The sequence below is a fragment of the Perca flavescens genome, unplaced genomic scaffold (assembly GCF_004354835.1).
Source record: "Perca flavescens isolate YP-PL-M2 unplaced genomic scaffold, PFLA_1.0 EPR50_1.1_unplaced_scaf_7, whole genome shotgun sequence".
Lineage (NCBI taxonomy): Eukaryota > Metazoa > Chordata > Actinopteri > Perciformes > Percidae > Perca > Perca flavescens.
In genome coordinates, this window is record NW_021166724.1 from 227,508 (window position 1) to 241,072 (window position 13,565).

General features: G+C 46.4%; 1 pseudogene; it reads right to left on the reverse strand.

The window, feature by feature from the left end:
• Nucleotides 1–6,616: 6,616 nt before the first annotated feature.
• The window catches only part of LOC114552073 (uncharacterized), an 8,183-nt pseudogene continuing 1,234 nt past the window's right edge, over nucleotides 6,617–13,565 (reverse strand).

Below are 13,565 nucleotides of genomic sequence, written 5' to 3' on the forward strand. Positions count from 1 at the left end.
GAAGACAAACAGTACAAGCAGTACCTTTGCAGCACTGGTGTTGAAGTCCCTGACAGAATTTTAGGACGTCATGACAGAGAAGTAAGATATATGCATGATATATGATGATGTAAAGAATTTTAAAACGTGTAACATGTGATGGTTTCAGACAAAAAACTAGCTTAATGCCCAAATTGCTTTGACACAGTGCAAAAACTGAAAAACCAAGTTATATTAAACTTATATCAAGATCAAAAAAGTAGTTGGTATTGTTTTCAGTATAAAGAGACTTACCTAGCTCTTTCTCATAAAATCATTTGACTTAATTTAAGAAGAGTTTGACTTAAGACGTCTCATCCTGAAAACAAGCAAAGCAAATTTGTCCTAAAAACAAGTAAATTTGGCTCCCAGTGTGTTGAGCAAATTGGTCTTGATAAGTCTTCTTAAATTGAGTCAAAGTCTTCTTAAATTAAGTCAAAATGATCTTTCGAGAGAGCACGGTAAGTCTCTTCATAGTAAAAACAATACCAAAATTATGTTCTGATCTTAATATAAGATTAATTACCAGGGTTAGATTTTATTTTCTGCACTGACATGGATGGTGACAATTGTTTTGCTTACAGCCTCCACACTGCAAAAACTGAAATCTAAGTAAGATGAAATATCTTAAATCAAGTTAATATATGCTTATTTTTTTCTGATAAGAAATGTTTAATTACCAGGCAGATTTTATGTTTGAGTATTTTACTTGTTTTAAGTGTTGAGGTCCTAAATTATCTTAATAAGATATTTTAACTTGTTAGTGAGATTTTATGACTTGTTCTGTGCAACTGCATGCTTGAAACTAGAATGTCCATAGTTATAAAGCAATTTGATCCTCACTGAAAAGTTCAAACTGCTTTTTGGAAAGTCATAATTTCTTATTTTAAGATAGAAATAAGAAATGATGACATAATTATAATTTGAACTCTTCACATATTAAAAACAGAACATCCAAGTGGAATCTTTTGTTTTACTGTCAAACAGACAATATAAATTATGTACGCATATAAAAATACAGTAGGTACAATACTGGAAATTGGCACTTGGAACATCTGATCTAATGATTAAACATCTAATGTGTAACATTTAAACATTTAACTTTTTAAAATGTAAAACAAACAGAAACAGCCTATCTTTATACAAACATTCAGATCATTTTGTACACTGCAGCAGGATTTCATCTGCTATAGACCGTCCTTAATTTGATATTCCATAGTCAAATTACAAAGCTTCTTTAAAAGCAAAAGTCATATCATATTTGGGGAACACAGAATGACTCATTTGTCAGTGTTGTACAATTCTATTACATCCCCAAGATGGTATTTGACCTGTACAAAGGTTTGGCTCTTGCTGCGCATTGTGTAATAAGAGGTAAAGTCAACTAGCTTTTCAGCATCCACTAACTCAGTAGCCTGTGCAAGATGCGGGACCTCAACTTGATATGCCATCATATTTCTATCAAAGTGTATAGTTTGAAATGGTTGGTATTCTAAACAATAAAGCCTAGAATCAACAAGAAATATGTTTTTGACCAGTCCAAATTCTGGCATATTATCATTTACTACTTTGGCAAGGATCATTGACTTTTGAGTTATGTATTTATTGCCATTTATCACAAGCCATTTGACTGATACAGCATTGTTTACTTCATCATAACCTAGGAAGTCTCTTAATTTTCCATGTAAATATTGTAGATCTTTAACCTCAGATACAGGTCCCATCTCTCTTTCATTTGAAAAGATTGGGTGCATTGAAGGGTCGGCATTTTGGCAGCTTTCGTACATTTGATTCTGATTAATCAAAGACTTGATTGCTTCAAAGCCCATTGTTTAAAGAAACAATGTTTAGACTCAAACCGCATGCACATATGTCTAATCATTGGAGCCATTGACTTAATCTGTGATGGCAAATGTACCATATAATGCTGCTTAGGTGTGATATTGTTTGCTGGAAAAAGTTCCTTCCATTTTTTCAAATGATTTTCAATTACTGACTTCAATCTAGAAACTGTTGCAATGGTAAGAACAGGTGCAAACACTATTTGCACAATCTCTATTAGCTCAATGATCAAATGCACATATGCATTGGCTTTCAAGCTTTCAAAACAAATGGCAATATCCTTAGCAGGACAAGGATTTGACCAGACGACTGTTTTAATTTACCATCATTTGACATTAATGTACTAACTGAAATTGGGGATGGCCGATCTCTAACATCCAGAGGGGAATAAGGGAAACCAAGAATAGCAGAATTCACAGAGTCCAGATCTATCTGCCCTGACTGAACTAGATGATTCAAAACATGCTTGATTTCCAAAGGAGCCATTCCTTCCAGAATAACATGTATAATATCTTATGGAGTCTGTTGAATAATATCAAAGGCAGGCATGTCAACTAATTTGCTCCTGCGATTGATCCCATATGTTGTTCTTAGGCTGTTGCGAAGCAAGTCTGTGTTTGCCTTTTCTATTTCATTAGTTTGTCTGATATGCTTTTTCAAGGTCCTTTTGGTAAATGAATCCTCGTTGAAGTGGGACTGCATGTCCTCAAAAGTACACTCACAGTGTCTGCATTTACTGTAGGCAAAGCCCACACCCTCTTTGAACCCTGCAAGTTCATGCTGCGCCAGAGTGTCGCCACAAACGGAGACCATGGCACCATAAACAGTTTTCTGTCCATTAATAGTTTAAATTTTAACACCATGGTACAATGCATCCATATCTTCTTTGATTCTATTCAATATTACATCTACACCACATTGACGGAGGTCTACTGACCTAGCTAGCGCAAGTAGCCTAATAGCAGCAAGTTTAGACCTGTATTTCGGATTTATGTTTGCTAGGGTGTAATACACCATTAATAATTTGTTTTTGATGCAAATGATCCTAGTGGATTACAGATCTCTATTTCATCTGTGTATACAACAATCTGTAAAGCATTTGGTATCTCTGAAAATAAGGGATGTGATTTTAGAAGGGTGCCATCAACAATGTCCACAAAAAACCCTTCTCTGCACCTCTGTGGTCCCTTGTCAATCATAGACCATATCCTTGGATGTGATAAGAACTGTTCTAGACTTTTGACTAATGGTACATAATGAAATACTTTGTCTTTGATGAAAAAGTCTTTAGATCCTCCACGTTTCGTCCTGCATATGCTTCGAGCAATTGGAATTTCTTCTGCATCCACAACACTGAACTACTTGTTAATAACACTGTTCTGTCGAAATGTTGTTGCAACACTTGCAAAAGGGTCAATAAAATTATCAAATATGCCCATTACTTCTTTTTGAAGGTGTCCTGATGTGCTTCCTGAATGATTCTTTAGTATTTGCTTCATCTGCCCCCTGAGGTTGTCCAACAATGATGACTGATACTGCTGCACTCCAGCAACAATGTCATTCATGTCTTTCTGAAAATGAAAAAAGCGTGATACTTATAATATACAGTTTTGCTTATGACCTACACATTAGCATTATGAATCAACCACATGAAGTGGATGAAGAGGCATGGAGATTGACCATCAACCATAACTGGACCATTACAAAAAAGCTCTGTATTAATGTGTAAATAAGTAAATATATACTGTGCTATTAGTAAACAAGCAGCTTACCTGTGAGAGACGATGTTTGGCCCGGGCATTTATGACAAAGGCAGTGGCCTGTGTTGTCAGATCCTAAAAAAGTAGAAAATGAATTAAGTGTTGTTGATGTAATGTGATCTCTTTTGATTTTTAACTACAATGTTAGTAAATCAAGAAATGGTTGTGAAGGCGTTTCCCTGAATGTTATGAATAAAACTAAGTACTCAATAAGGATGTAATGAGCAAAGATGGATAGGCCTACTTTAACATTTAAAAGTGTTGAACACATCCTGGCATAACTATTAGAACACAAAGAAATCAGCTCTGACTGAATGCTTATTTAGTGTTAGTATTAAAACACTTATGTTTTAAATTTCATAGAGCATTTTTGTCTTTATATTCATACATAAGGTGTCAAATCAAACATTACTGTAGTTGGCAATTATGAGCTAATATATGCTGATAAAAGTACAGACTGATACATATACTGTATTGTCTGAATTGTCTGCCAAATATTCATTGTACTTTCCTAATAGTACATTTCAGTAGACCGTCACTAACAGTAACTTACTGGTTGTACTGTGGCAGCTCCATCTTGGTTAATGTCCATTTGCCCTTCATCTGTATCAGGTGTACAGAGCTGTTGATTGGTGATACTAGAGTCCTCTGGAAGTTGATTGGGTTGAATGTTGTCCTGTGTGTCACATATAAGAAACAAAAGATTTTACATTACACCAATAGATTTATGTTGGATGGTGTTAGATGAAGTATGCTCATTCATTGTCACATTAACTGATCATTTTCACATAAACCAAGATGTGCAGCTATTGTTGTTATAGATTAAACACACATAATAAAGTGTCAAAATTTCGTTATTTGTTTGAGGTTTTCAAAATTGTAAATTACTGATTTTTATCCTCATCTTGAAGTGTGTAATCAAATAAATCAGAAATACAAATTAAAAAACGTATTGTAAGGCAAGAGATTGAGGGAATCGAACTCCTCTACCGCTCCACATGTCACCACCAGGGCTGAACGGTTATAAGTGCGGCCCACAGCGCATTCACAGAGACACAGACGCCATATTGTAACAAAGTAAATGAATGCTAGAGCCTTTGACTACTTACTTGTTGCTGGTGTGTTCCTTGACTCTCCTCCTGTGGCTGTTCACCTACATGGTTGCCATTGCCTGGTCTGTTGCTTTCAATAAGGTGTTGAGAGTGTCTTCTTTTCACATGATGATAGAATGAGTTATACACTCGATATTCCTCAGTGCATCCGTCAATACCACAGAGCAACCTGAAATCAGGGCTACGGCTGTGCATTCGATTAATATGGCTCAATAACTGTTTCAGTGAAAAAGTGAGGAAAACGAGGCAGATAACGCAACGCCAAAGCATCTTGAAGTTTTACAAAATACTTTACAAAATGAACGAGACGTTTCCTCTGCAGTCCATGAAAAATGCGAGGGGTAAAGTAAATCACAGGATATATATTTCTGATGTAATTGCATTCCATTATCTAGCAGCATAGGGGAGATCTGTGAATTAAGTTTTATTTATTTATATTGATCATAATCCTTAATGTTAATAACTTGTGGTGTGATACATCTTTATACATGTTTTATGAACATTAATTCATTTTAAATAATGACATTCAAGTCATCACATTCTCCGTTTGTACAATGTTTCTAGTATTTAAGTCACCCCCATTTTATGACATGGTACGTTCCAAACGGGGACGCGCTAAAACTGTCTGTCAAGGCCGGGACTCGAGGTGAAATCGGGTGAAATGCCTAACCCCATCCAATCAAGCTGCTTCGTAGGGCGGGTCTTGGCGTGGCCATAGGGGGATTCGTAATTTTGCGGCCGGGCGGTCAGTTACAGCCATCACCTTACGTTAGCTTTTCTCTGCCGTGCAAAAATACTTTCTAGCCTCCGCAAGTCATCTGGACACAAACTAGATAACAAACTATGGATGAAAATATAAGGGCTTATCCGGGTATGGATCCTACAACAATTGCAGTATTAAAAGGTAATTGTTTTTATTTTATACGTTATTTTGTTAATTTGTTCAGGCATGTTTTAGCAAACTAAGCTAATGTTAATTGTGAAGTTGGCTAGCTAGCTAGCTAAGTCATACCATGCTAATTTTAAAATCGTGTTAATTTTGGCTATAAGCAGCTAATAACCACACGAAAAGCCATGTCTTGAAAATGTATTAATAGTACTTTATTGCCAGAAACTGTGTTAAGGTGCAAATTATAACTTTAAAGTTAGTCAGTTCGCTCAGTTAACCTTAATTTTAGCATTGTTTTAGCTTGGCCTAACGCTGGCTAGTTGGCGCCGTTTCATTATTATTTGTGACTTAGTGTGGCTTAGCTAACGTTGTCAGTCAACATAATGATATAGCTAATCTAACGTTAGGCCTTCTCATAGCCATTTTTTTTTTTTGGCCAATGTCAGAATGGTTGGTGTTTTAACCCTTGTATTGTCCTTCGTGTCACGGGAACTTGTTTAGTTTATTCACTTTTGTATTAGCCTCGCAGCCTCTGTCCTTTGGGTCCCGGGGACCCTCGCTCATTGTGATTCTATTCATTTGCTACTAGCCTCGCGGCCTCTGTCCTTTGGGTCCCGGGGACCCAGGCTTATGTTACCATGTTATTCCATGTCACGCTCGCCTCGTCCTTCGGGTCCCCGGGACCCTGGCTTATGTTACCATGTTATTCCATGTCACACGCCGCCTCGTCCTTCGGGTCCCGGGAACCTAGTCTACGATTTGACAGCCTTGCCACGTCAACTACCGCGGTGGCAACTATTTGGCCCTTGGGGTCTCACGGGACCCTCGCCTAGTCAATGACATTTTTGTATCTCGCTACTGGCCTCGTGGCGGCTTGTGTCCCTCGGGTCCCGGGGCCCTTGTTGCATTGGAAAGTTGATGTTTTTTTTTTTTTTTTGTGTGTGTGTGTGTGCAGCGTAAAGGCAAACACGAAGCTCAAACTGCCGCGCGAGCCAAGAGGCTACTGTCTCACGCAGTCCGCGCAGTAGGGCTGTGTGCAGCTCCCGCAGATGTATCTCTGGCAGCCACCGCACACGGTGTGTGTCTTGCGGTCCTTTTTCTTTGGACAGAGCTGACACCTCTTTCGCTTGCTGGGCACTCTCGGTGCTCTCGGCGCTGCTTCCTCCTCGTCGTCTTGCTCATCATTTTCGTCCTCCTCCTCCTCCATGTCGTTTTCGTCCTCCTCCACATCGTCTTCCTCGTCTTCCTCCTCGTCTCCTCGCTGGTCCTGTCGGGCTCGCCTGACACCAGCGCATGACCTCGCCGCCACGGCTTTGACAAGCGCGGAGGACGCCTGCGTGCGAGGGAGACGCGAGCGTCTCTCGATGAGCGGAGTGACGAGCGCCCTGCCCAGCTGCTCGAGGAAAGCCCTGCGTCTGTTGAGCTTGCCGCGCAGCCACTCGGGTCTGAGCTCTCGCCAGAGCACAAAGGCGTTGTAGGCGGACACGTCGAGGATGTTGTGGAACAGGGCGAGGGGCCAGCGCGCTGTCTTCCTGCGGCAGCTGTACGTGCCGACGAGCTTGTCCAGGTTGTCCACGCCGCCCCTGGTGCTGTTGTAGTGCAGGATGATGTCGGGCTTGGCGGCCGTGGAGGCGCTGACCCGCGCGTCCCCCGTGTGCAGCGTGCTCAGCAGCACCACGTTCCTGTTCCTCTTGGGCACGTAGGACACCAGCGTGACGGTGGGCGTGAAGGCGAACCTGGACGAGAAGACCGCATGCCCTTGGTGTCGAAAGCAAGACGCGCGGCAGCTCGGGCTTGTTTTTTGCGCATCGTGCCCACCACGGTGAGGCGCCTGTCGTGGAGGAGCCGCCGGGCCAGCTCGTAGGAGGTGAAAAGTTGTCGACACGTGACATTGCGGGGCCCCATGAAGCCCTCGGTCAGGTCCATCACCACGGGCGCCCTGATTCCTCTCGGGCTCGCCGCTCACAGACTTGCCCGTGTAGACCTGCATGTTCCACGCGTAGCTGGAGCCGGCGTCGCAGGCCACCCACGACTTGAGTCCGTACCTGGCGGGCTTGCTGGGCATGTACTGGCGGAAGGAGCATCGACCTTGGTGGACGGACGGACAACAATGAGCATGAGCATGGGAGGGAAAGAGTGACGATGGAAAAGTTACAAAAAAACACACACACACACACACACACACACACACACACACCTCGAAAGGGAACCAGCTGCTCGTCCACGGTCACGTCGGAGCCCGGGTTGTAGAGGTGAGGCAGCCGCCGCACCCAGGCGTCCCACACTTCTCGTATGGCCGCCAGTTTGTCCGAGGCTCGTCTGGCGCCTCTCGTCTCGCGGTCGTCGAATCGCAGCACTCGCGAGAGCGCGTGGAATCGCTTGAGCGACATTGTGCCGCGGAAAATGGCCCTGCCGCTCTCCTCGTGCCACAGGCTCTCCAGGGCCTCGTTTCGGGACCTGTACACGCCGGCGAGGAGCAGCAGCCCGAGGTAGCCGCGCAGCTCCGTGACGTCCGTCGTTTTCCAGTCCTTGCCGCATTTCCTCAGGCCCTCGAGGTTCGTGGCGGTCACCACGATCTCTAGTATGCGCCGCGTGACCAACAGGTCGAACGTGGAGAGTATGTCACGGACGCGTGTGGCCGCGTACTCTGTGGGTCCCGGGTTCTCTGGAGCGTTAGCGCATCTGTGGTCTTGCTCTTGGTCTTGTTCTTGGTCTTGTTCTCGTTCTTGGTCTTGTTCTCCTTCTCGTTCTTGTGCTGTGCCACGGAAATGAGGTCGAGGGCGACTGGGATGATACGTCGTTGAGGACCATTCGATTTCGCCGTTTTTCGACACAAACCTTTCGCTCTCCTGCTCGTCCTGCTCATCCTGCCCGTCGTCTTGGCCCCCTCTTCTTCTTCTTCTTCTTCTTCTTCTTCTTCTTCTTCTTCTTCTCCCCTTTGCCGTACACCCTCTTGGGCTGCTGCGGCTATGTCTGCTCCTGATTCTTGTCCTTGTTCTTGTTCCTGTCCTTGACATTGTTCTTGACCTTGTTCTTGTCCTAGTTCGTCTCGGTTGTCAGCGACATCGTAGTCCTCTTCTCTCCAGCGTCGTGGTCACTGGCGTCGCGGCAGTCCTTTTCTCCGCGGCAGTCTTTTTCTCCGTCGGCTGCGTCATGTTTGTCTCTGTCGTCTTCTGACGCACACCCGCCGGATGACCATTTGTCTTCCTCGTCAGAGTCGCTCTGGTCATCATCATCAATATCTTTTTCCTCTTCTTCTTCTTCTTCTTCTTCATCATCTTCTTCTTCTTCTTCTTCTTCTTCCACTCGTGTGTTTTTGTCTTCCATCTCTTCCACTTGTGTGTTTTTGTCTTCCATCTCTTCCACTTGTGTGTTTGGGTCTTCCATCTCTTCCACGTGGGGGACATTGCGTGCTGCGCGTGCCTCACGTGCTATTCGTGTAACGCGAGCTATGCGTGCCGCGCGTGCCTCACGCGCTACGCGTGCCGCGTGTACTGCGCGTGCTGAGCGTGCTGAGCGTGCCTCTTGTTCTGCGCGTTTGAGAAAACGATGCAGCTCCTCATTTAGAGTCACACAACGGGCCATGCCGGCGTCGCGACCGGCTGCTGAACCGAGTACAAAGAGTAAAAAAGGTCCAACAGAACAAGACGAAGCAAAGATGACAAAAACAAAAAGACAAATGTGAACAGTGTAAATGTGTGTGTGTGTGTGTGTGTATAAGAAAAGTGTTTAGTAGGACGAGGATGAGGTTTGTTTCTTTCCTCCTTTCCCTTACCATTGCTGTGTTACTACTACGAGCCAGGCCGGAGTGCCCTGAATACCACGGAATAACATATGGGTCACAGAGACCCGAAGGCCAGAGCCGCGGTAGAAGGGATATACCACGGAATAACGTATGGGTCACAGAGACCCGAAGGCCAGGGCCGCTGTAGCAGGGGAATACCACGTAATAACGTATGGGTCACAGAGACCCAAAGGCCAGGGCCGCTGTGTAGGGGAAATACCACGGAATAACGTGTGGGTCACAGAGACCCGAAGGCCAGGGCCGCTGTAGCATGGAAATACCACGGAATAACGTATGGGTCACAGAGACCCGAAGGCCAGAGCCGCGGTAGCATGGAAATACCACGGAATAACGTATGGGTCACAGAGACCCGAAGGCCAGAGCCGCGGTAGAAGGGAAATACCACGGAATAACATATGGGTCACAGAGACCCGAAGGCCAGGGCCGCTGTAGCATGGAAATACCACGTAATAACGTATGGGTCACAGAGACCCAAAGGCCAGGGCCGCTGTATAGGGGAAATAGAAATACCACGGAATAACGTGGTGGGTCAAAAACCAAGGCCAGGGGTCACAGAGACCCAAAGGTCAGGGCCAAGGCCTGTATTGGAGAAATACCACGGAATAACGTGGTGGGTCACAGAGACCAAGGCCAGGGCCGCTGTTGCAGGGAAATACCACGGAATAACGATGGGTCACAGAGACCCGAAGGCCAGGGCCGCTGTAAAGGGGAAATACCACGGAATAACGTATGGGTCACAGAGACACGAAAGCCAGGTCCGCAGTAGTAGGGAAATACCACGGAATAACGCATGGGTCACAGAGACCCAAAGGCCAGGGCCGCTGTAGAAGGGAAATACCACGGAATAACATATGGGTCACAGAGACCCGAAGGCCAGGGCCGCTGTAGCAGGGAAATACCACGGAATAACATATGGGTCACAGAGACCCAAGGCCAGGGCCACGGTAGAAGGGAAATACCACGGAATAACGCATGGGTCACAGAGACCCGAAAGCCAGGGCCGCTGTATTGGAGAAATACCACGGAATAACATATGGGTCACAGAGACCCGAAGGCCAGGGCCGCTGTTGCAGGGAAATACCACAGAATAACATATGGGTCACAGAGACCCAAAGGCCAGGGCGGCTGATTGCATGGAAATACCACGGAATAACGTTGTATGGGTCACAGAGACCCGAAGCCCAGGGCCGCTGTATTGGAGAAATACCACGGAGTAACGTATGGGTCACAGAGACCCGAAAGCCAGGGCCGCTGTATTGGAGAAATACCACGGAATAAAGTATGGGTCACAGAGACCCAAAGGCCAGGGCCGCTGTATTGGAGAAATACCACGCAATAACGTATGGGTCACAGAGACGCAAAGGTCAGGGCCGCTGTATTGGAGAAATACCACGGAATAACGTATGGGTCACAGAGACCCGAAGCCCAGGGCCGCTGTATTGGAGAAATATCACGGAGTAACGTATGGGTCACAGAGACCCAAAGGCCAGAGCCGCGGTAGCTGGGAAATACCACGGAATACCGTATGAGTCAGAGAGACCCGAAGGCCAGGGCCGCGGTAGAAGGGAAATACCACAGAATAACGTATGCGTCACAGAGACCCAAAGGCCAGGGCCGCTGTATTGGAGAAATACCACGCAATAACGTATGGGTCACAGAGACCCGAAAGCCAGGGCCGCTGTATTGGAGAAATACCACGGAATAACCTATGGGTCACAGAGACCCGATGGCCAGGGCCGCTGTATGGCAGAAATACCACGGAATAACGTATGGGTCACAGAGACCCAAAGGCCAGGGCCGCTGTAGCTTGGAAATACCACGGAATAACGTATGGGTCACAGAGACCCGAAGGCCAGGGATGCTGTATAGGAGAAATACCACGGAAAAACGTATGGGTCACAGAGACCCAAAAGCCAGGGCCGCTGTATAGGAGAAATACCACGGAATAACGTATGGGCCACAGAGACCCGAAGGCCAGGGCCGCTGTAGCATGGAAATACCACGGAATAACGTATGGGTCACAGAGACCCGAAGGCCAGGGCCGCGGTAGAAGGGAAATACCACAGAATAACGTATGCGTCACAGAGACCCAAAGGCCAGGGCCGCTGTATTGGAGAAATACCACGCAATAACGTATGGGTCACAGAGACCCGAAAGCCAGGGCCGCTGTATTGGAGAAATACCACGGAATAACGTATGGGTCACAGAGACCCGAAGGCCAGGGCCGCTGTATTGTAGAAATACCATGGAATAACGTATTGGTCACAGAGACGCAAAGGTCAGGGCCGCGGTATAGGAGAAATACCACGGAATAACGTATGGGTCACAGAGACCCGAAGCCCAGGGCCGCTGTATTGGAGAAATACCACGGAGTAACGTATGGGTCACAGAGACCCAAAGGCCAGAGCCGCGGTAGCTGGGAAATACCACGGAATACCGTATGAGTCAGAGAGACCCGAAGAACAGGGCCGCTGTAGCAGGGGAATACCACAGAATAACGTATGGGTCACAGAGACCCGAAGGCCAGGGCCGCTGTATTGGAGAAATACCACGGAATAACGTATGGGCCACAGAGACCCAAAGGCCAGGGCCGCTGTATAGGGGAAATACCACGGAATAACCTATGGGTCACAGAGACCCGATGGCCAGGGCCGCTGTATGGCAGAAATACCACGGAATAACGTATGGGTCACAGAGACCCAAAGGCCAGGGCCGCTGTAGCTTGGAAATACCACGGAATAACGTATGGGTCACAGAGACCCGAAGGCCAGGGATGCTGTATAGGAGAAATACCACGGAAAAACGTATGGGTCACAGAGACCCAAAAGCCAGGGCCTGCTGAAATACCACGGAATAGCATGGAAATACCACATGGAATAACGAATATGGGTCACAGAGACCAAGGCCAGGGCCGCGGTAGAAGGGAAATACCACAGAATAACGTATGCGTCACAGAGACCCAAAGGCCAGGGCCGCTGTATTGGAGAAATACCACGCAATAACGTATGGGTCACAGAGACCCGAAAGCCAGGGCCATTGTATTGGAGAAATACCACGGAATAACGTATGGGTCACAGAGACCCGAAGGCCAGGGCCGCTGTATTGTAGAAATACCATGGAATAACGTATTGGTCACAGAGACGCAAAGGTCAGGGCCGCGGTATAGGAGAAATACCACGGAATAACGTATGGGTCACAGAGACCCGAAGCCCAGGGCCGCTGTATTGGAGAAATACCACGGAGTAACGTATGGGTCACAGAGACCCAAAGGCCAGAGCCGCGGTAGCTGGGAAATACCACGGAATACCGTATGAGTCAGAGAGACCCGAAGAACAGGGCCGCTGTAGCAGGGGAATACCACAGAATAACGTATGGGTCACAGAGACCCAAAGGCCAGGGCCGCTGTATTGGAGAAATACCACGGAATAACGTATGGGCCACAGAGACCCAAAGGCCAGGGCCGCTGTATAGGGGAAATACCACGGAATAACCTATGGGTCACAGAGACCCGATGGCCAGGGCCGCTGTATGGCAGAAATACCACGGAATAACGTATGGGTCACAGAGACCCAAAGGCCAGGGCCGCTGTAGCTTGGAAATACCACGGAATAACGTATGGGTCACAGAGACCCGAAGGCCAGGGATGCTGTATAGGAGAAATACCACGGAATAACGTATGGGCCACAGAGAAAGGCTACCGCTGTAGCATGGAAATACCACGGAATAACGATGGGTCACAGAGACCCGAAGGCCAGGGCCATGTAGAAGGGAAATACCACAGAATAACGATGGGTCACAGAGACCCAAAGGCCAGGGCCGCTGTATTGAGAAATACCACGGAATAACGTATGGGTCACAGAGACCAAAGCCAGGGCCATTGTATTGGAGAAATACCACGGAATAACGTATGGGTCACAGAGACCAAGGCCAGGGCCGCTGTATTGTAGAAATACCATGGAATAACGATTGGTCACAGAGACCAAGGTCAGGGCAGCGGTATAGGGAAATACCACGGAATAACGTATGGGTCACAGAGACCCAAAGCCCAGGGCCGCTGTATTGGAGAAAATACCACGAGTAACGTGAGCAATACAGAGACCCAAAGGCCAGAGCCAGGAAGGGAAATACCACGGAATACC